The sequence below is a fragment of the Dasypus novemcinctus genome, chromosome 15 (genome assembly GCF_030445035.2).
Source record: "Dasypus novemcinctus isolate mDasNov1 chromosome 15, mDasNov1.1.hap2, whole genome shotgun sequence".
Classification (NCBI taxonomy): Eukaryota; Metazoa; Chordata; class Mammalia; order Cingulata; family Dasypodidae; genus Dasypus; species Dasypus novemcinctus.
Genome location: NC_080687.1, coordinates 64,020,324 through 64,044,263, shown reverse-complemented (window position 1 = coordinate 64,044,263; position 23,940 = coordinate 64,020,324). Strand labels below are relative to the sequence as shown.

General features: G+C 35.8%; 1 protein-coding gene and 1 pseudogene across 6 annotated transcripts in view; both read right to left on the bottom strand.

Moving 5' to 3' along the window:
- Window positions 1–14,919, bottom strand: part of LOC139436596 (motile sperm domain-containing protein 1-like) — a 41,960-nt pseudogene extending 27,041 nt beyond the window's left edge.
- KLF12 (KLF transcription factor 12) overlaps window positions 1–23,940 on the bottom strand; it is a 487,534-nt gene that overhangs the window by 229,100 nt on the left and 234,494 nt on the right. The window lies entirely within an intron of this gene.

Sequence of the window (23,940 nt, the reverse complement as noted above, 5' to 3'; positions counted from 1 at the left end):
CAAGCCATGTTTTTAACAGCTGCATAGTACTCTATTTTATGGATATAGCCTAGTTTGTTAAATTGTTATTGATGAGAATTGGATTTTTGGCAAAGGCTTCTACCCTAGCAGATAAGGGCTTTAAACAAAATAAGGATAGTTTGATAGTTCTTTTAATCCACAGTTTCATAATTTCCTATTTTAGTTAATGATACTATCTGACATAGTAGATGATAAAAACCTTAGTGAATGAAATTTCTATATTGCACAGCTTTTAAATATACCTGACTATAGACGTGATCATTTGTTTCAGGCCTTTTAAAAAAAATCCTTACTAAAATTTCTTTTCAAAATCAACTTTATTACTTCAGAACAGAATTACTATTCCATTGTGTAAGATTTTAGAGTTCATGTTGAAGATCACTACTTCTTGATCGTTTTATTCTCTTTGCTTTCCATTGTACTCCCATTGTTTTCACAAGTTATTTCAGTATTGTTGGGATTATGAAACAGTTTAGAAGATTTCTGATAAGAATTTGTAGTTTTATAAGATCTTCCTAAAATATCCTAGCCCAAAGTCTTAGAATCCATGAGTAATACCATTAAAACAAACCCCATAAACAACCAATAAACTGAACCATAGATAAACACCTGCTATAAAGCAGCTACATGTACTAACACAGAAATCAAATATTATGAACAATACTATTGACAAGTCAGCCATATATAGCATTAGTAAGGACACTGCACTCTGGAAGACTGAGTTAACCCTGGGAAATTATTGCTTTGGCCTATAATTCACTATACTTTTTGTTGGAAGATAGTACATTGCCAAGGAGTTTATACCTGAGTACTCCACCTTGCTCATAAGAAAGAGATAAATGGTTAAAAAATGTAAGCTGTCAACAGAAATTTATTTTAAAATACTATAAAAATTGTAGAGTTGACTAATTTCTGTCTTGTACATCATCTACATGTATAACAAACAGCAACTAAATCTTCACATGGACACAATGATATATATATATAACGCTGGCAATACCTATCAGGCAAGAGATTATAGCATCTGTTTTGGTTAAGAAGGCAAGTGAGTGCATGATTATCTCAGAAATCTTGTCACTCCCAAACAGCTTTAATTATTTTAAAAGCATACCTGTCCAGAACATACTATTCTTTATGGTTCTTAAAAACTTACTTTCTAGATCTTCATTCCTTTCTAAAATGTAGTTTTTAAGGTATAAGTAATTAAGTTACTGCATGTACCAATATAAAACAAATTCTGACAAGTGATCTTTACTTGTCCCATCTTTAATATATTCAGCTGCTCCAAGGAGAGGAGAGGGTTCCTATTCTAGGTCATTCTAGAGAAGTGCTATTTTTATTCCTACACAGCAACAGTATACATTTTCTGAAATATAATATGAAAATATATTTTATATAAAATTAGCACTTTTTTACTAGAAAAGTTAGGGGTTTACAGACAATCACGCTTAGAATATAGGATTCCCATATACCATCTTATATTAACCTGGCATTATTGTAGAACACTTATTAAAACAGAAAGCACATTTTCATAATCGTATATTAACACTAGGCCAAGAATTAACTTAGGATTCATTGTTTGTGTATACATTTCCATGGATTTTTAAATTTTATTCTGTTATCATGTATACAATCTACCATTACCCCTTTAACAACATTTATATAAATATATATTTCAGTGCTGTCAATTACATTCACAATGCTGTCCTACCATCGCTACCATCCACTACCAAAATATTTCCATCATTCCAAACAGGAACCCTGTATATTTTAAACCTTAACTCCCCATTCCCTATACCCACCCCATTTTTAATATAAAAATGTAAAATTTTCACCAAAGTTTATTTTGGTGATCTTTCATAACTCAAAAATATTCATGAAAATGAATTTATATATATGCACACATCTTCTTTAAAAAGCAGAGTAACCACGTACAATATTTTTTGCTTTTTCCTATTCAAAATATTTCTGTTTTTATCCTTTCAATTTTTTCCTTATTCATGTGCAAAGCAGTATTGGAATAGCTGAGGAAAATACTTACCATATTTTCATGTTTCCACTTAAAGCCAGAATTCAGATATTTTGACATATTTACAAAAGTTTTGAGTACATTCAAAAAAGTTTTTGTGCTTTCATCTTCAATATTTATAAACTGTCTTTAAAATTATAAAATTATTAGTTTCCTTTGAATTCTTTCTTTGAGGATAGAACACCAATTGTACATGATAAAATCAATTGAGGTAGGTGTCACTTAATTCTTTAAAGCTTTCAATAGAAAGTTAAAAAGTCTTCCCCCCTCAGTCATCATTGTTTAAAATTATACAAAAACAACACCACTATGGCCATTCTACCTACTGTTGAATGTCTTTGTTTTTGGGAAGGTATAACAAGAAAATAAAAAATAATATATATGAAAAAACAAAACAACTCCACTTAAAACTGAATAAAATGACTTAAAAATAACACTTAAGGGACGTGGGTGTGGCTCAATTGATAGAGCATCCACCTACCATATGGGAGGGTCCAGGGTTCGATACCCTGACCCATGTGGTAAGCTGCCCCATGCGCAGAGCTGCCTCGCCCAAGGAGTGTCGTGCCCCATGTGCAAAGAATGCACCCCACAAGGAACGCTGCACAGCATGAAAAAAGTGCAGCCCGCCAAGGAGTGGCAACGCAAAAACATAGAGCTGACTCAGCAAAATGATGCAACAAAGAAGAGATGCAGTTTCCCCGTGCTGCTGAGAACGCAAGCAGACACAGAAGAACATGAAGCAAATGGACACAGAGAGCAGACAACAGGGGGAAGGGGAGAGAAATAAATAAAATAAATCCTTAAAATAATAAAAAATAAAAATAATGCTTAAGGGGATAACAAGGAGAATTTTTCTTTCTGTGAAAATCCTGACATCAAAGAGTTTTCAAACTATTTTTTATGGAAAGACTTTTTGGGGTTTCTAGGCAGAAAGCTTCAGTCAACATATAGAAACCTTATGTGGTTAATTTCTAATTGTTTGATAGAAAGGGGCATTTGGTAAAAAAAAATTTTTTTAAGTACAGCCCAAAAAGTAAGGCTTATAAAATCCCTTGACATTTATATGAGGCAGAGGATAAGGAATAGAGTTTAGTGGCTGGCAAATGAGAGAAAGGAAATCTATTATTTATCTGACAATGAACTACAAATAAGGTTAGATACTATCCTAGCAGGGGCATGTTGCAAATCCACACTTTTGCATTTCCTCTACTTCAAATATATGCAAGGTCAATATATGCCTGATAAATCAAATGATCACATCTTAATATTCTTTAGTCACAAAGAAAATTACTTAGAGGAAATCTTGTAAAAAGTATGTTTAGTTCACTCTTTTAATTCTTTTTATTTGGAAAAAATGGAAAACTTAGTTTGTATTAGAAAGATACCCCTTCTAATACTAATTTCTTTTACCTTGTAATATTCTAAACAAAAGTAGAAGCACAATGACATGTGCTTAAATATTTTAAGATTTCTATTTGTTCTTGACCTGAGTTTTCTACATTGTATTAACCCTTTATTTTATATTATCCTTGCTCATATTTTTAAAAATATGAAGTGCTTAAGACATTTAATATGATGCTCTTAGGTTTTCCTGGGTCAAAGCTGCTTTTATAGTTTACAACACACATGTTGTCACTGGTTTTCTACAGATATATTTTAGCAACGAGGCATTAAAATCATAGGATATAGTCAATGAGAAAAATGAAGAATAACTGCTAATACAATTTATATGGTAGGAAAAAGACTTCCAACTTCTTGATGTATGAAATGAGAATAAAAATTTCAAATTGCAGAGAATAAGAATTACTGTCTGCCTGTGCCCCCTGGAGCCTGCCACAAAGTTGCTAAGTCGTGTCAGGTGTTCTAGATTCTACTAGAAACTATAATGAAAGAAGATGATATCAAAAGATTCTGGCAAGTCTAAATAAATTAGTATGAAACTCAAATAATCTGTAAAAGACCATTCACTTACAAAATCAGTGTTACTATTGTGGCAGGAGATTTCTGGGAACAAAATTCTAGAATTCTTAGTGTTATTACACTTGTTGACTATACTTAAATAAGTGACTCTTTCAAATACAGAAGAACCTCTATAGTTAAGCTTTAAAAGATGAAAGAAATCTCACAGCATGACAGAGAATAGCAAAAATCATGTGAGAGTCCTTATCCCCTAAAATCTAGTGAGATTTCTTACTTTCTAATGACATTACATTCTTGTAAGAGTCATAAAGTTAAAAAAAAAAAAATTCTTTAGAATGGTTGTTACTTTCTTGAAAATCCAAATATATATGCATATCTCTTTTCACATTTTTTACAATTACTTATTATGCTATTTTTTAAAGGAATAGAAGCAAAACAACCTTCCCTTTTTAACTAACAATGAAAGAGGAAAATCTATTCTGATACAAATTTTTTGTGAAACATTATGTGACAGAATTAGGCTTGCTGAGAATTTCTTTAGTGCTTTGCTTAACATAAAACCTAATTTCCCCAACAAAAGCCTTCATAATTAAAAGGCAGTCTTAATGATTTAGCAAAATTATAATAAAAAATATTAGAAGAGGTAGCCAAAAGTAACTTTAGTAAAACTTATTTTTTATCTAAATATTGTAAAGCAGGGGAGGGTTCTTAGCATTTATTCTTCCACAGACCCCTTTGCCAGTCAGGTAAACCACAGATATCTTACTATGTCCACACTACATGGTGCATTATTTAATAAACATAGCACACCTGCACCAACATGTTCCCAAAAGAATAATGATTCTTGAATTTCAATTCAAGCTCACAACCCCTTGCTAAGAAACCCTTTGTAAAGTCTTTTCAGATACTTAAATGCAATGAACAAAAATCAGTGTTTTTTAATTATAAGCAAAACAAATTAACAAAAGATATCATGATATTATGCATTCACTGTTTTTCTGTCTTGCAATCTTTTGATTTCCCTGAGGTTACATTATTTTCAATGCTAATTTAGGGCTTTATATGATATATCTCGATTAGCCTATCTATATTAAAATGGGTGGTTGTATTACCTCAGTAGCATATATATCACCAGTTTCTATTTTTTGAAGCTTTTTAGTTTCTGATGATTACTTGTGTGAATGTGTTTGATAGGAGTGAAGTGAATGAGTGGTCCTGATCATATTATACACAAACACATACCACACATTCTGACACTGCAGCTCCCCATCAATTTGTTTCTTAAGTTACGGCTATTGCCCTTATATAAAATGTGTGCCCTATTGTTCCTAAGCTAATTTTGTCATCTACTGCTCTGCATAGATTTTCCTGGCACTGAGCACAGATGTGTGAAGGATTAAAGGACATCCTGGAAGGCAACTGGAGAGCCTCAGAGGGACTGTATTCCATGCTCACACAAAACTAATGAGCCTCTCTCCTGGACTATTTAGTAGGAATGGCAAAATTCCCATATCTAAATTATCAGCAGCATATCAAGAGTAAATGGTTTCTGGGGACTATAACTTCAAAAACTCTCATCTTTGTGGCACCTCATAGACTGGTGACTGGTAACCTTTGTCTGTTTTTGGAGCCTATCTTCATGATGCCCCTAAAAAACAGTGACATTGATTATACTCTCTGCCACCCCACTACCATATGAACTGCTCCTTCCTGGGCTTTCCTTATCTCACCAAGCAGCACCAAGCTTTGACTTTCTTAAGCCAAAATCCTAGAAGTCATCCTCAGTACTCTCTGTTCCGTCACATACCACATCCAATTCATAACTTCCAATTTTTTTAAGTCAATTTTACTTCCACCTCCACATGAACTACTCTAATAAGTCACCAAAAAGGTTTTTCTAATTTCCATTCTTACTCCTTTCTCTCCATTCTCCATGGACTAGACTTCCCTTCTATACTTAGAATCTTTCAGTGTCTTTCCATTCTGCTTACAATAAAAGGTACTCTCCTTTCAAAGCATATGGCCCTTACATGTCCCCTTACCCAGAGTTCTCTTTTTTCCTAGATATACAGGCACAGCTTATTCCTGTCTTATTTCAAGTCTTGAACCAGAGGATACCTTTTCACTAAGTCTTCCCCAACCACCCATTTAGAAGTTCAGCTGCTTCTCTAAGTTAGAAGTTGCAGGGGATAAGTGGTGATGATGGCAAGCAGAGACGCCTGAAGACAAGTTTGAAGACTCCTGCTATAGTAAAGGCTAGAGGTGGTGGTGACTTGAACTAGGTTTATGATAATAAAGATACACAGATTTATGATATTTTTGACGATAGCATTAAAAGTTCTCACTTAAGGACCAGATATTGGCCTTGTTGAAAGAGAGAGGAATTAAAGATAACTTCCTAGACTAGGCTTGAGCAATTAGGTAGATACTGATGCCATAATGATACAGCAAAGTCTGAAAGAGGAGATGGCTTTTTGCAGGAAAGAGAAATTAAGAGTGATGCTACTGGATTTGTTACATTGAGATGCTAAGTGAAGATTTCAAGAATGTCTTTGGGTCTGGGAATCTGTATTTGTAGGTCAAGATTTTATATTGATTAATATATATTAGACTGGATGCAACTTCCTTAAAAAGTGAGGATGAAGGGATTGAGCACAAGAGATAAAGCCTGCAAAGAAGACTGAACAGGTGACCAGAGATATAGGGAGAAAACCAGAAAAGTGTTTTCCCAGAGGTCAAAAGAACCACATCATCATGAAGAAGCAATTGCTGAATTGTGCTGAGCATAGCTAAGACATCAAGGAAGATAGAAACAATGAACTGACACGAAGGAAGTCATCCATGATCTTGATAAGAGATTTCTTAGTGGCCAAAATGTCACTAGCCATATATGGCTATTTAAGTATTGCTGACAATTCAAATTAAATAAAAGTAAAATCCCTTAGTCACACTAGTCAGATTTCAAATGTTCAACAGGCACCACATGACCAGTGGCTGTCATGCTGGACAGCACAGATATAGAATACTTCCTCATTGAAGAATGTTCCCTTGGGGAAAGCTCCAGAAGGGACAGTGGGCTCGAGTGGGCACATCTGCCCCTGGCCTGACAGACTCCTCACCATATGGGGAAGCCAGAGGATGACAAAAGCAGTGTCCAGCAAAGCACAGAGTCCAGCGGTCTGGATCTAAGGGTGATATTATCCCCCACAGAGCAGTAAAGATGAAAGTATGATTACAGTGCTCCAGAAGAGGTGAGGGAGGAGAGACAGGCCAGAGACAACTCTGATTTTGCAGACAATGAAATAGGCCTTTTATTGAATCTAAGTATTAAATTGTTTTGTGCAGTGGCATCTATGGAGGTTCAAGGACATTGGAGGAAGTGATTGTGAAGGCTTGGTTGGTGTGGGAAAACTGTATTCAGTAATAAGTACCAAAGTTGGTGCTGATGATGGAGAAGATTTAGATCTATGAGGGGATACTGATATGTACTTCAGCTGAAGGGAGAGAACAATACCAGCACAGTTACATTTTAGACTTATCAACTCATTTAATTCTTAGAACAACTGTAAGGGGTAGATACTGTCCATGTACTCAACTTCCAGATGAGAAAAGAATGACATCTAGTACCGAGAAATGATATGGATAGTTAAAGTGAGGTTTTGTTACACAGACCTTTGGAAACCAAGTACTGGAGTTATACGTTTAACAGTGACCAGAAAGGACTTGTTTTTTGTTTTGGTTTGCTTTTTTTTCCAACTGTATTAAGTTCAAGAAAGGTGCCCCCAAAAGGCTGACACTTTCTCCAAATAATAAAATAACTACCTACTGGCTGCACCTCCATTTTCGTAGGCTTTGTCCTTTACAGTAGAACAGCCACTCAATGCAGAACTGGAACACGGTTTACTTCACACATTGTTGTGCAGCACATGCCCTGAAATTGACTTTCATATTAAAAATTAATAGTGTTGAAATACAAGTGTTAATTTTATCAAAAAGCTATCAGCGGCAACTGTCCTACCTCTTTTGTCTTATAACTGAATTAACTATATACATTCAAGATTATAAGCATCTTGAAGTAAAATGGAGTGTCTTTGCTCTATCCTGGAGCACCCTGCCTGAAGCTTTGCAAATCATAAGATGTTTACTATCTATACGAGGATAGAATTGTGTTACCATGCTAGGAAGCAATATCCCTTGCCTACTTTTCTTTTGTGTTTGATCTTATTGTGTCCTTCCTGTCATGTATCTTCAGTTTTACAAACCAGAAAATTCCTAATTATATACTTCCTTGCTGTTGTCCCTACCCAATGTCATCCTGTTTGTATAAAGAAAGTTACCAATTTGGCAAAGACATTCAAATTTATCTGCCTGTCTTCTAAAGCTATGCCTCACCTTCCTAAGGTGGTATGGTAAGGCTTGGTGCTTTGTTTTTTGTAGGAAAGGAAAACTTTTGAGACTTTGATAGAATCATTCAATTTTTTTCTCACGCAAATAACTTTTAGGTTTTAATGAGTTTGCCTCACTGAAGTTGCTTATTTGAAAAAGTATAATAAGGCATAATCTTTTTTTACTCAGCTAAGAGCAAACTTCAGAATGTATTAAAAAAAAAGGGGGGGGGGGCAATATAATGCTGATGTTAGCCAAGGAAATTCTTTGGAGAAGCTAGTCTTAATTTAGCAGGCATCCCCACAAAATAATTGGGTTAATAAATTTTGCATTAGGAAGATTATTCTCATTTTACAGAAGATAGTTTACAAAGACACTAATGTGACAATAAAATGAAAAGAAAAATGGAGGAGTATGACTTCTTCCATAAAGACTGTGCCTGAGTAAGTTCCCTAAATCAGTATATACATGAACTTATTTTGTTTCTTACCAGGATTTGCTTTATAACTTGTAATTGATGATGAACTCTCTTAACATATAAGAGTCTGTACTGCTCCTAGTTCAAAATATTTACAACTCTTTTAAAATGTTATGTCATAACACTAGAAACAATGATTTTAGAGTCTGAACTGAAAATGCAATATGATTACCTTTTACCCAGTAAAACAAAATTTCAGTTTATAAGTCAAATTCTACCCTCGACATTTCTCATACACATTATTTTTAAAACAAGTTATTTACTAGTAATTAAAAATATTTTCACATTTATATACTAACTTTAGTTAACTTGCTATGAAATTCAGAAGTAAATATCTTTATATGCATAGGCATTTGGTGTGATAATTAAAATCTAAGTACAGATTTATTTCTGTCTCTGTTGGAATATTCTGTGTAACCATAACCTATATGAAAGTGAGAAATAACCAAAATGGGAATGACTGAAGAAGATATAGTTCTGTGAACACCAAAAAGGGTATCTCCTTCAAATACTAAAGATCAGAATGCCTTAAACTCAGGGTCTGTCTGCAGAGATAAGTATTTCAAATACCTTTGAGGTATGTGTCCATAGCTTAAATCAGAGAAGCAGACCAGGTAAAAGACAAGAAGCATTAAGCCGCTGCTGTTATATTCAAACACAACACTGCCTTCACTGAGCCAGGAAAACAGTCCACAATTCCTTAGCTTTTAATTTCTGGTCTATTCAATTTGTGGGCAAAGTCACAACTCCACTATTTGTTATACTGATGAAAAAGACCCAGTTACCTGACTTATTTTATTTATAATGAGTTTTGTTAATATTATATATATAAATATATAACATAATGCCACGTTATAAGATTTAAGAATTAATTCCACCTCTCCATTAGCACTATAAATAAAAAATGAGAGGGAAAAATCCAGGATCTTGGAATAGGACCAGATTTCTAGTTATTAGTAAATTGGAATGGGAAAGGCAACGTGAAGAATTATTTTATAATAAGTATAAATTAGACCTTGGGTACAGCAGGTACTTTCTAGCTCTATTTGATGAAAAACATAGTCTAGTATCATATTTTAATAAGAAAAAGCTATACTATAGTGTGCAAAAAAAAGTATGTTGAATATATACAGAAGGGACAAAGTATATCTGACAGCAAAAACATTTTGCAAAGACACAGGTAGAAGAAATAATGTTTGAGAAAATGTTCATATGGAACAATACTATATAGAAGATTAGAATATGAAATTCTCCTAACTTTGCCAAGTTATAATATTGTCCTGGTTTTTAAATCTTTAATGACTTTTCTTTAGGATTTGTAAGTTAGGAGATCTTTGTTTTTAATTGTTTTAGTGTGAATAAATTGGTTTAAATTTTTTACCTCTCTCATATTAAATAAGGAAAAATGTACCTTGCTAAACAAATGAAAATTATCTTACTGCTTTAAGCTTTTAAGAAATTTTAAAGAAAAAACTTATTTCAAATATTCCTATCTTCTATGGAAAACATTTACAGAATGACAAAATGCAGAGATACAAATGAAATCTATAAATATCCTTACACTTTTATACGGTTCTGGATGTTATATCTTGTTTAATAGCACCTTTGTAAATAATGGTTTACAAATGTGAGTTGTAAAAATGAAAGTTTTCCTTAATTTATCTTTTATTTCCAAAACTATCTACTCTTAATTTCTTTTTACTTTTTATGTGGGAGTGACTTTTGCAACATGACTTTTGTTATTTCTAGACAGCATACTTGGAAATGAATGATTGTAACTAGGTATATTTTTAGGTTAGTCCTGCTTAAAATTGGGTGCCTGTTTAGTTTTTAAAAACAATTTTTATTTTTTAAAGCAGAGGTTCTTAACTTTTGTTCCATGACCCCTTTGCCAGTCAGGTGAAAACAGTATATTAAATATACTATGTATTATTTAATAAATATATCACACCCGAACCAACATGTCTCCACAAGACTGTTTTTCTGAATTTCAATTCAAGCTAATGGACTCCTTGTTAGGAACCCATTTTAAAGTAATAATATAATTTGTTTGCTAATAGCATCAAATGTATTCTTTTATTATAGGCAGGTCATTATAGATTACTTTCTTTAGTCTGGTCAAGGTGTTGTTTTCTATCCCACAATAATTCAGTTAATTGTACTGGGTATCTGATTCAAGCAAAACACCCACTTAGAACGCAGCAAAGAAACTGGAATTCAGAAAAGTTTTCCTTGGAAGAGCAGCCCTGTTTATGCACCTGTGAAAGAAAAAAAATCTCATAGGTCCTTAAAAGTCTATTTATTCTAATTTTAGACACAACTTTTACCACATGTTGGTCTTGTTTTCCAATTCTTAGAGTAGTTTTAAAGCAGCAAAGTAGAAGGGGAACGAGTGAGTCATGGCTAGAGGCATCTGGAAGCAGCTGGAATTAACTGAGGAAACTCCCTCGCAATTGGAGGCAATTCCTCATTAGGACCCATAACCCTACATATACTTTTAATAGGAAAATTCCTTTGTAAGTTTTGGTTTTTTTTTCCTCTTCTAAACTTTTGGGCTGGGATCACTTTAGTATGTTGATTTGTAGCATGAGGCAATAAACTAAATTTGAATTCCCTTCTGACTCACTAAAGCTTCAGAAGGAATCTTAATGCCAACTACCTAAGTTGAAATGCTTAATGTTTGTTCATTTGGAGAAGAAATGCAAAATCCAAGGAACATTTCCTTTTCTCAGGGATCTGTCATTTAATCAGGGTGGCAAGAACACAAAGTAATTAAAGTGAGGCAGGCTACACTTGTGTTGCTGTGGACCTGAAAGGGGGACAGCCTGTCGTGAGGAGAATTTTGTTAAGAGGCACCAGCCCAGAGTCCAGTCTTCAAGGAGGATTGGGCTTAGCTGGGAAGAGACAGAGAACCATGCCCCAGACTAGGAGAAGCAGTCACTGCGACCCGAAGGAGTGGTACGTATTTGAGAACCCCAAGGAGTGAAGGAGCTTGTGAGGAAGGAGTGTATGTAGAGCAAGAATAAGCAAACCCTGTAAAGGGCCAAATAATAAACACTTTAGACTGAGTGTGCCATAAGCCTTAAGTCTGTTCCAGCTACTCAGCTCTACCACTGTAGTGTAATAGTAGTTGCACACAATACATCCATAGGCAGATGCGGCTGTTTGCCACACCTATTCTTTACAAAAACTGGTGGGCTGGATTTCATCCACAGACGCGATTTTGTAGGCTCCTGGTAAAGAAGTTGTGTTAGGACCATGAATAATAACAATAATAATATTAATAATATAGTACTTTGAATAACTTTCTGTTGCTTCTGTTGATATCTTCGCAGGACTGATCTGTTTGGCATAATATAGATAAGAGTTATAGAAAACTTTCACATACTTCTCTTGTCTTTGGGACCTTTTAATACCTTTCCTTCTGTTTTAAATACTGTAGTTTCACTATTTGTTTTAATATTTGATCTATGCTTGCTATTATGGAGATTCTAACATTAGTTAGACTACAGTTATTCATATAATTGCCTACAATGTCTAATTAACTTCATATCTTTTGAACTATTTTCATTTGTTGTTTCTCAAGTTTATGTCATTGTCAAAAGATGTTGTGGAAGAATGTCAGAAAACCACTGAACATCCCAGGGTCACGGAAGTCATGAAGGTCAAATGTTCACCCAACAGTTAACATTAAAACTGACTCCTGAGGTTTAAGTAGGACACACCAAGCAGTGAAGAGAAGAAACAATATTTAGGCATTAGGAATAACATAAGCAGATATAACAGGATGTGAAAGGTAATGCTATATTCACCAAACATCAAGTAGTCCAGAATATCGATTAACCTGGAGTATACAGGTTTAATTCTCTATTTTACAGTGTCTTAACTGACATTCTTGGCAGTTTGGATTTTTCTTGGAAGCTGTGGAATGCTCTTGCTCTTATACAGAGCCTATTATCCCCACCACAGACAAAACAATCCTTTTAAAATATAAATCAGATCCTATCACACCTCTGCTCAAAGGCTTCCCTTCTCAAAATAAAATCCTAATTGATCCTATAGGATCTGGCTCCTCGCTCCCCTCTGTGGTCTGAACTCCTGCCATCTTTCCTGCTCTGGTTTCCTGGCCTCTTTGGAAGTCCTCCAGTACACACAGCCACTGCCTTCTCACAACCATCACAGTTCCTCTGTCTGGAGTACTTCACAAGGCAAGCTCCCTAATTTTACTCAGATCTCCGGCCAAATTTCTCTTTATCAGACACCCCATTTATGAGTACCCCATTGAAATAATACCTTCCATCTTTCTGGCCCCTTATCCTGCCATGTTTTTCTTGTTAGAAAGTCTGTTTTAGAAATTTAAATCTGATCTCACAGTAGAGGTTGGAATGAAAACAACTGAAGACTGAGCTAAATGAGGAGATGATAAGAACCTAGACAGGAATTATGTGAAGTATACAGCAGGGAACAATCTCTAGATGATTCAAGGCAGAAATATTTTTAAGTAACAGGACTTTCGCACTCATATTTTCCTTTTAGTTTTGCCTACATAGAACAGCTCCATAGCATATCCATATGAGAAGGTCCTTTTATGTAAGAAACATTAGATTTTTAAGGTTAAATTTTATGTCTATTTGGCCTTTATGGGAAAAGGAAAGAAAGACCTCTCCTTTTTATTAGTCTCAGTACAATTTTCTATGATTATCCATATAAAATATAATTTTCTATTGCTAATAGAGGTTGTAGAGTAGGTAATTTAATTAATTTTACTTTGAGTTCATGATTTTTCAAAACCAGGTATAAAGTCGGTATAACTCTTATGATCCATTTAGAGTCTAAGATTCAACAGAGCTGTCTGTTAGCACCATTTCAAACTTGAAGGTCAGCAGAAAATGCCAATGGAGTTATTACTATTTTATCATGTAGTCCTTTATAACAGCTGAAATACTAGGGAAAGTAGTAACTAGATTACATGTAGTAAAGATATATTAACTACATAAACTCTTACAAGGGAAAATACTCTTAAGTCTAGGAAAAGAGGTACCAAACAACCATTTTATATTAAGTAAGCCATTATTAATGTACTATTTGATGCTCCCTTTCTGCCCTCATAAGGTATAATAGTACCCAGAAGTAGTTCAGCAAAACCTGAAAAATTACAGGAAGATTCACAGACCTTCCTGATGGAGAGCTATGGATTCCTTATGTCTGCCCATATACCAAATAATGAAGCATGATGATAAATTGGTTGGGAAAAACACTTGAGCAACACACCACTGAATATGAAGTAATTTTTAAGAGAATTTTTTACCTGAATTATATCTCTATGCCAACGGAAAACTACTGTAGTCATTTTAATGTTACACACAAGGGTTGCTCTAAACGCCATCCAGCTCTCTCGAGTATGTGAGACTTAACATGCTGGAGTATCTAGATTTTATATTTTATATATAATTGATTCAAAATATGGAGAAATAAATTGGTGTGACAGTTTGAATTTAGTGAATCCCAAAAAGAGAAAGATTACATATTTGAACCAATCCATTCCTGTGGGTGCATTAAATTCAGCTGAAGGTCCTTTGACTAGATTACTTTATAAGATTTGCTTTAGGGCTTTGGATTGGAGGGTGAGGCATGAGCCAGTTTAGATCTCCATCCTCTGGCTGGGGCTGATTTAAATGGAGACACAAGGAGAGACAAAAGTAGATACAGGAAAAGGAAGCCACCATATTGTTCCTGCAATGTGAAAGTAAGGACTCTTGTTTTGCCCACAGTTGAGCTGCAAGGAGAGAAGCCTCTGAGAGGTTCAAAGAACTGAGGCCCAGGGAGAGATGAGCCATATTTCTTAGAGCTTGCAGCTGAACTCAGAAAGAAAGTGGAGTAGCCAAGACTAATAGAGGAGGACCAGAAAGAGACAAGCCCTACTATGTATGGCTGCCCATACCTGAGTTCTGGAAGAGGTAGCTTCTGGAGGGAAAGGCAGAGACCTTGGCAGAGATTGGCAGCCATCTTGCTTCACCATGTGGCCACACAAAAGGATCAACGGTAGCTGATTTTGGTGAGAAAGCACCTCTGATGGCGCCATGACTCGGATATTTCATGGCAGTGGGATAATATTTTCAAAGTGTTGAAAGAAAATATCACATAAGGTTATGTAGCCACTCACTATAATTCTGTGAAATATCTTCCAAAATATGAGCAAAATTAAGGACATTTTCAAGTGAATGAAAACTGAGAAACCCAAAGTAAAAGAAATTCTAAATTATTTGACTAAAGGATTCTAACATAATGACACTTAAAGAAGAAAAAGAATTATCCCAAAAGTATGGTCTGTTGTAAGAAGGAATGGTTAGCAAAAAGCTTGGTAAGTATTTCATAAATGTATGTAAACATATTCTGCTTAAAATAATTCCAATGGTAATACTTGATTTGTAGGAGTTTTACAAATGGATAAAACTAAAATACAGGATTATAATAACATTTAAGTTTGGAGAGGATATTAGGAATTAGTTTTCTAATGTCCTTATATCATTTCTCTATGATATTAATTATGCTTGGTAAAACTTCAAAAGTAGCTATTAAAAGAACAAAGATAGGCGGTGGACTTGGCCCAGTGGTTAGAGTGTCCATCTACCACATGGGAAGTCCACAGTTCAAACCCCGGGCCTCCTTGACCCGTGTGGACCTGGCCCATGCGCAGTGCTGATGTGCACAAGGAGTGCCGTGCAGGAGTGTCCCCCGCGTAGGAGAGCCCCACGCGCAACAAGTGAGCCCCGTAAGGAGAGCAGCCCAGCGCAAAAGAAAGTGCAGCCTGCCCAGGAATGGTGCCGCACACACGGAGAGCTGACATAACAAGATGCCGCAACAAAAAAAGGAACACAGATTCCCGTGCCGCTGACAACAACAGAAGTGGACAAAGAAGATGCAACAAATAGACACAGAGAACAGACAATGGGGGGGGGGGGGTAAATAAATCTTTTTTAAAAAACTAAGATAGAATATAATTTTCAAAACCAGTAGAATGGAAAAAAGTATGTAAGACAAACAAGAAAACAAAAAAAGTATAAGCAATTCCCTTTCTTTAAGATCTGAAATGAGAATAAACATAGAAAGGAAATATAAACAGAAAGTAAAAATTTGATAAAAATAAAGCCAACATCAATAATCATTATGTAAATGGATGCAGTAGGAAGAATTCTAGAGAGTCTCCAAAGATTTTTTTCTCTGCCCCATGGTCTGCATAAACCCTGGTACTGTGAATTTGATCGATTTTACTTGCATGATTAGGTTATGTTATATGGCCCAACTGAGCTTAAGAAGGGAGATTATCTAGATGGGCCTAATTACATGAACTTTTAAGAAAATAGCTTCTTCAGTTTGTTCTAAGTAAAGGACTCAGATTTGCCACATGGCAAAGACCTTAGAACAACCTCTGAGAGAATAGCCTCCACGCAGAAACTAGGAAGAAAAGTGGGCCCTCAGTCACACCTCCCGGGAAATGAGTTTGGACAACACAGTGGGAGTAAATCTTGGCTAGCTGAACATCCAGATGACCACAGGGCCAGTTGACACCTTGACTTCAGCCTTTCAAGGAGAGGACCCAGAGAAAACGCACTGGACTCCTAATCCAAGAAAACTGTGAAATAGTAAATCGGTGTTATTTTAGACCACTGTGTTTGTAATTTGTTACACAGTAATAGAAAACTAATACAACAAACTAAACACAAAAGCCAAAAGACAGAGTTGTTAGAATAGATTTAAAAGTCTAATTATATAGAGTTTACAGTAAACACATCTAAATATAAATCAAAGAAAGACTGAAAGTAAAAGAATAACAGGTTTACCATGCAAATACATCCATGTTATTTAAGACCGTTGAGACTTTAGGACAGAAAACATAATTAGGGAGGAATGCAGAGGTTTACCACATAATTTATCAGGAAGTTATAAAAATTCTAAACATGTAAGCAACTAAAAAACTGCCATGAAAATATATGTAGCAAAAGTGATGGAACATAAAGTATAAAAAAATCCACCATTATGAAGAGGGAGATTTCAATATACCTTTGTCAATTATTTTTTTATCAAGCAGACAAAGCTAGGAAAGATAATGATGATTTATATAGCATAATTACTAAGGTAGATAGAACAAGCACATATAGATCTCTGCATCCAAGTCAGAAAATATGTATTCTTCACATGGGACATATAATAACTGGAAAAATGTTACCACAAAATATGCCATATAGCAAGGCTCAACTTTTGTTTTTAAAAATTATCACAGATCATATTTTCTGACCACTGTATTTAATTAGAAATCAAAAATATAGAAAGTAAATAATACATTTTGTGGTTTAACATCTTTCCAAACAATCCATTAGCTAGAAAGAAGTCACAATAGAAATTTTTAAAAATATGTTTAAACCTTGTATCATAATAAAAGCACTATATTTCAAAGCTGGTAAAATGCGGAACTAGTACATATAACCAGAAAAAATAAGTACATCATATATATTTTTTAAAAGTCTGATCATAGGTATTCACTTCATTATTATGCATCATAAGTTGTCTATATTAATTTTATTCTTTGTACCCATCGAATGACAAACATAAATCAGTTCAAGTTTTTTTTTTAATATTGAGCAATGATCTTTCCAATATGGCAATAATTACTGTGCTGTCTTTAAGTCTCATTTTGTAGAAGACATGAAAAATTTAGATGAAAATGCTGTTGAAAAAGTAGTAAACTGATTTTGATCATGTTTTAATACTATATTTCATCACTTAAAACATGGTATTTAGCAGTGGCTCTAGAAATTTGCAATTTTATAGGAAAAGGATACATAATTCTTAAAATTTCTCTCAAGTTAATATCTAAATTCAAAAGTTTTGTGAGGACCAACTTAAAAGAAAACATCATAAGTTTCAAGGTGATAGTTGTCCTATGTTTCTTAATTTCAGTGTCTTGAAGTAGTAGCAGTTAACGGCTTTACTTAGGGCAGTTCCTTGCCAAGGTGGTGGTGGGGATAGGATGTAATTCAAGCTAGATTTATTACACACATACACAAATATGGCATAATGAAGATCCTAGCTTCAAGCTTAAAGCCATGAAACTATGGTCCTTAAAATGGTCAGTACAATGACCAAAGGAGATAATCAAGAGAAAAATGAGCAGAAAAGACAAAAAGGAACATATAACAACTCTGGACTCATTTATTCAACAAACTTTCTAGGTATTGGAGATGCAGCTGTGAAGAAAACTCTCATGGGGTTTTGTTCATTTCTTCCACTGGTAGTTCTGGTTCCCATAGAGGAACCTAGCAGACAACTGAGAGCTTGACCCTGTTTTCCAGAACACCCCAAAATTTGCCGGGCAACATTAAAACTTCAGTCCTCCACTCCTCATCTCACTTACTGCTCCCATACCCACTTATAAGGATGTCTTATTCAAGTGAGATGTTAAAAAATATTTAACAGGTTGAACAATGATTAGTCAGAATGGATTCTGCCCATAAAGAATGAAATTCTACACTAATGAAGAGCTCATGATCTAGTTACAACCAGTGGCTTCGTAGATGCTCTCAGATTTAATCTCCAACTGCCCTTCTTTCTGATCAGTAGAGTCTGACCTTATATCCCATTTTACCTAGGATAAAGGGGATCTCCTATCAGATTCCAATCCCATTATCTTCCCATTCCCAGTTCTCCATCACTGATCACTATACCTTAGACCCTCTCCTGAGGTAAAGCACTGAGGAGTCTTGGTAATCCATGAACTAACAGTCTCTAAAAACCTTAGAGTTAAAAGTACTGAATGAGACTCACAACGCTGATTTCTTTTTCATTCTTATTTTTGTGTTTATATGTGCTGTTCATGTTGAAAGAGATTTGAAAAGATTAATGAGAAACTTTAGCCAATAAATCAGTTTACACAGGATGAAGGTAGGTGGTGCTAGCACACATGTATGCAGATTAAATTTTGAAATGTATTTGGAATATGGTTATCAGGCATAAATGAAATCCAGAGTAAAAGATCACATCATTCACCATGAATAGGATGAGTCAGAATCACCTGCCTTAATATGGGGTTCAGGACCTAAGTACTCTGTCATTTCCCACACTGAAGAAAACAGTTTACAAGGAGAATCAGAATTTCTCTAGAAAATGTTGTTCTAACCAAGCCTAAATGGGATTAATTTCCTAGAAATCTTCCTCATTCCCTTTAACAATGAACCCCACAAAATGTAACATTCCATCATATCGAATGGAGGACATAAATATTTTTAAACTGATATAGTTATTTCTTTAAGTAGGTGGAGCAATGAAAAAGAGAACCACTCTTTCATTTATTCATTCAGCAATAAAAGTGAAGATAGTTCCAACCAGCCAGGATTCACAGTCTTCTAAGAGAGACAGAAACACGGGTAGATACTTTTAGTACAGCATGTAAGTGGAATAATTAGATAGAGAGTGAATTATGGGATTACAGAGGAATGCATCTCATCAGCTTAGGGTGAGTGTCAGAGAACACTTCCTGGAAGAAGAGGTATCTGAACTGCATATCATAAAGATGAACAGGAGTTACAAAAAAGTTGGGGATAGAGAAAAAGTCGTTGGAAGAAAACTGTAGGTGAGGTAACAGAAATGCGTATAGGACCCAGCTTTGCCAGGAATGTACAGAAACTGTATGGAATTTGAGGACGGGAGTGAGGAGGGATGTGCTAGACTGGTATGGTTCTGTGCCGTGCCGTGGACACTGTGTTAAGAAGCTAGGATTTTTATTTTTAATGAAAATTTTTTTTTAAAGAAGCAAATTTGGCTCAAGCAATTCAGCTTCCACCTACCACATGGAAGGTCCTGGTTTGATTCTCAGTGCTTCCTGGAGAAGACAAGCAAGACAGCATGCTGATACAACAAGATGATGCAACAAGTAGACACAAAGAGAAATGACAATGAGAGATAAAACAGGGAGCAGAGGTAGCTCAAGGGATTGAGCATCTCTTTCCCACATGGGAGGTCCCAGGATCAGTTTCCGGTGCCTCCTAAAGAAAAGACAAGCACACAGCAAAATGGACACAGCAAGCATAAACAACGATGGGGAGGGGGGAGTGGTGGGAATAAAATAAATCTTAAAAAAAAAAAAAAGAAGCTTTAGATTACATAAATGTTATTAAAAAATATATAAGGGATTGTCACACGCCCCACTCTGTCTCCCTCCTACACTTTCCCACATTAACAACATTGTTCGTAAGTGTGGCATATTTGTTGTAATTGATGAACCCATATTGAAGCATTGCTACTAAACATGGCCTACAGCTTATATTATAGTTGTTGTTTTTTTTAAAGATTTTTCATTTTTATTTATCATTCTCCCTGCCACTTGTGCTCACTATCTGCTCTGTGTCCATTCGTTGCACATTCTTCTGTGTCTACTTGTCTTTTCTTCTTCCTTCTTTAGTAGGCACCAGGGACCAATCCCAGGACCTTCTGACGTGGGAGACACTCATCACCTGAGCCACCTTAGCCACCTCAACTGGTTTGCTGTGTCTCTGTTTGTCCTCTGTGTCTCTTTTTGTTGCATCATCTTATTGCGCCACCTCTCTGTGCTGCGCGAGCCATGTTGTTTTTCACGAGGAGGCCCCGGTAATCAAAATTGGGACCCTTCATACAGTAGAGGGAAGCCCAATCTCTTGAGCCACATCTACTTCCCAAGTTTACATTATAGTTTAAACTCTGTCCCACACAATTTTTTTAAGTTATGACAAAACATACAATGTCCTATATCCATCACTGCAATGTCATACAGGACAAATCCGATGTCCCAAAAATGTCCCCATCTTATATCTGTTCTTCCCTCGCCTGTCCCTCAGAACCTCTGGTGGCCACTGCCTTTACATCAATGATAAGAATTCTTCCATTGCTAGAATAATAATAGTAAGTCTATAATATAATAATAAGTCTACTTTAGTCCATTGTTCATACCCCAATCTTGAGGATTTGGGGATGGTGATGACTACTCTGCTTCTAATTGAGAAGGGACTTAGATCCCATGCAGCTATCTAGCTTGCAGTTGCCAATACTCTGTTAATTGGGATGGGTGCTGTCAATCATTGTCTTCTTGTTAGTTGTCCTGGGTGAGTCCAATGAACTAGAGAGTAGGTGTTGCAACTCTGCTGAAATTAAGGGCTCAACTGGCACATGGACAGACCAAAGATTTAAGTCTCTGGGACATATATTTATCAAGTGTAGTGCTAGTTATAGGTTCAAATAAAAGGGTAAAAAGAGCATTGTGTAGAGAACCTATAAATGAGTCTAACTCTGGTACACTGGGGAACATAAATTCTGAAGGCCTATTGACAGGGTGCTGAATTCCTGAGCTGTCTGCCCTGCTCATAGTTTCTGGATATCTGTAGGGCACTCAGGAGCCTCACTATTTGAGGCACTGTTTACAGTGACAGTCAATGAGAACCTGTTGAGGCTTGCATAAGTATTATCTCTTGAATGACCTCCTGACCCACTTTGAAATCTCTTAGCCATAAAAACTCATTTGTATTTACTATTTCCTCCTTTTGGTCATGGCCTTTTTCCAGATGCATTGCTAGGTGGTGCTTGGTAATAATCCCACCATACTAGGAAGGTTCATCCCCAGGAGTCATGTCCTACACCAGGGGTGGAAGCGGGGGAGGGTGCATTGCATTTGTGCATATATTAGACGAGTTTGGCTTAGAATGAGGCCATATTCAAGCAACAAGGAGGTTTTCAGGAAGTAAACTCTTAGGCAGTATATAATACTAGGTTAAGTTTCAATTTCACAAGAAAAGGTTCATAAGTACAACTGCCAATATCAAGGGCCTGGCAGAATGGTTTGTCTTATTTCACTAGATATCGCCCTTGCATAAGGGGGATTTCTTGCTGTCCTATTAGAGAATGCAGTAGGGTGGAAATTCAGTATTCTTCCAGTTATTATGAGGATCTCCACTCACCAAGACAATGTCTCATGAACACTTGAACATATTCATATGTCTTAGAAGCAAGCAGTTGAACCCTTTCCCAAGCATTCTGACATCACTGACACCCACACTAGTGATCCTACCCCACCACCTCTGCCACCCTTCTGTGATCCAAAACTCAAAAATGTAAAAAGCTAGGATTTATATGCTTGGTGATAAGTGAGGATGCATTTTACTCCCTATACTCCCCCAACATTTTTTTAAAAATCTATAATCACGTTATCTCTTTTCCAACCTCCTATCAATGAGGTCACTACAGAAAGAGTAGCCACTCTATATGTATTTCAAGCAGACAGGAGCTTAAGACAGAGAATTAGTGGATGGGAGGAGGAATGGAAGCCAGACCCAGATTTCAAGGACACACCAGCACAGCTGTGAAGCAGAGACCAGGAAGTGACTAGTGCCATGACTGCTGCAGACACAAAGCCTCGCAGGTACAAAGGTAATGCTCACAGTTTCCAGGGACTGGGACATGGATAATTTGCGGGGGTCATTGTTCAGCCTATCATATTCCCATTTCCCCAAAAGTGTTTCCTTTCTGAGACTGCCTTCTCCAGTCCCACACAGGTTTTAAAACCCTTCCCTGCAGTCAGTCCTCTCTCTGATCTATCCAGGTCTCTTTTTCAGTATTTTTTCCACTTAGAAGTGACTTTCTCTTTTTGGGGATGATTTTAGCTCCAGAACATTTTTTCTTTTTTGTGTAGTTTCTCCAGAACTCCAGCTCTCCACAAAGGCTTGCAAAAGTAACTTAAATACCTTTTCTGGAAACTGGTGCTTCGTGTCTACTTACAAAAGACTTTAAGTCTGCACTGCTCTCTGACTTCCCTGGTATGCATGATGCCTGGGGTTTTAAGGTATCATCTGTTCTTTTTGATCTACATTGATTTTTATAGGATGGTCAGAGCAATGTGGCTGCCATAATTAAGCAGCATAAATCCTGGGATGAACAGGCCAATAATCAATATTCCAATTTCAGGAAGAGCTAATGCTTATTCCAAAAAAGCCTTGAAAAATTAAAAATTTTATATAGTGGCTAAAATTCTGTATAGTTAGTCACAAAAATAACCAATCATACACTAGAGATTTACTGATTTCCAGAACTGGCATAGTCCAACTAGACCCAGTGATATCAAACATCTAATAAATATCTCTGTCTGACTATGGCATAGTCACAACTGATTATCTCTGTAAGAATCTACCCTTTCATATCTGAGAACCCGAAAAGTAAAAAAAAAGTGAATGAATTTATGTCATTAGGGTGACTGTGGCACTCCAGATAAAATACTTTATATGGCCAGTGTAAATAAACACTATAAGTGTCTTTGCGCCTATTCTTTGCCTATAAAATAGCAATCATAATATTTAAATAAAAACCGCCTAGGAACTGTTAGGATGAAATAGCCAGAGTCTGTAAGTAACTTTATAAATGAAGGCTTAAGTACCATTGTTTAATTCTGGCATATGGGGTTACGAAACAGAAGCTTTAGTGAGAGACTGTGGCCATATAAATTAATACAGTAATATTTTTTAAAAATAGGAGATGAGGAATCAGGATACCTGGATCATGCTCTTAGTTTTCTAGAATATAAGTACAAGGACTGGTCTGAGGCTTTGCAATGCTGTAATTGTTTTTACTTCATTGTTAACTTCATCTGGCCCCAAATAACAGGTATAGAAAACCAAACGTTCAAAACAGGAAACTGTTGGCAGCAAATATTCTCGAGAAAGGAATATGTACACTGGTAGTCCTTGGCCACTCTTCTACTCAACTAGATCAGAGAATGGTCAACTCTTTTAATCCCAAAAACAAATACCCTGTCAAATTTGGACAAAAACCACCAAAAACAGACCCATCCAATGTCTAGCACAGATTATGGGAGTGTCTAATTAGCCCTGCCAATTTTTTAGTGTCTCTCTTATCTGCTCTGAACAAATTATGAGAGCTACTAAAATAGTCTACGTAGCATACTTACTAAGTCTTATTCTACAACTTATCTGCACATCTTTCCCAGTGTTTAGTATGATTCCCCTCATCCCTATATTAATCCTTTCAAGGTCCATGTCTGTTGTCACCATCTCAGCTTTCCCAGATCTTC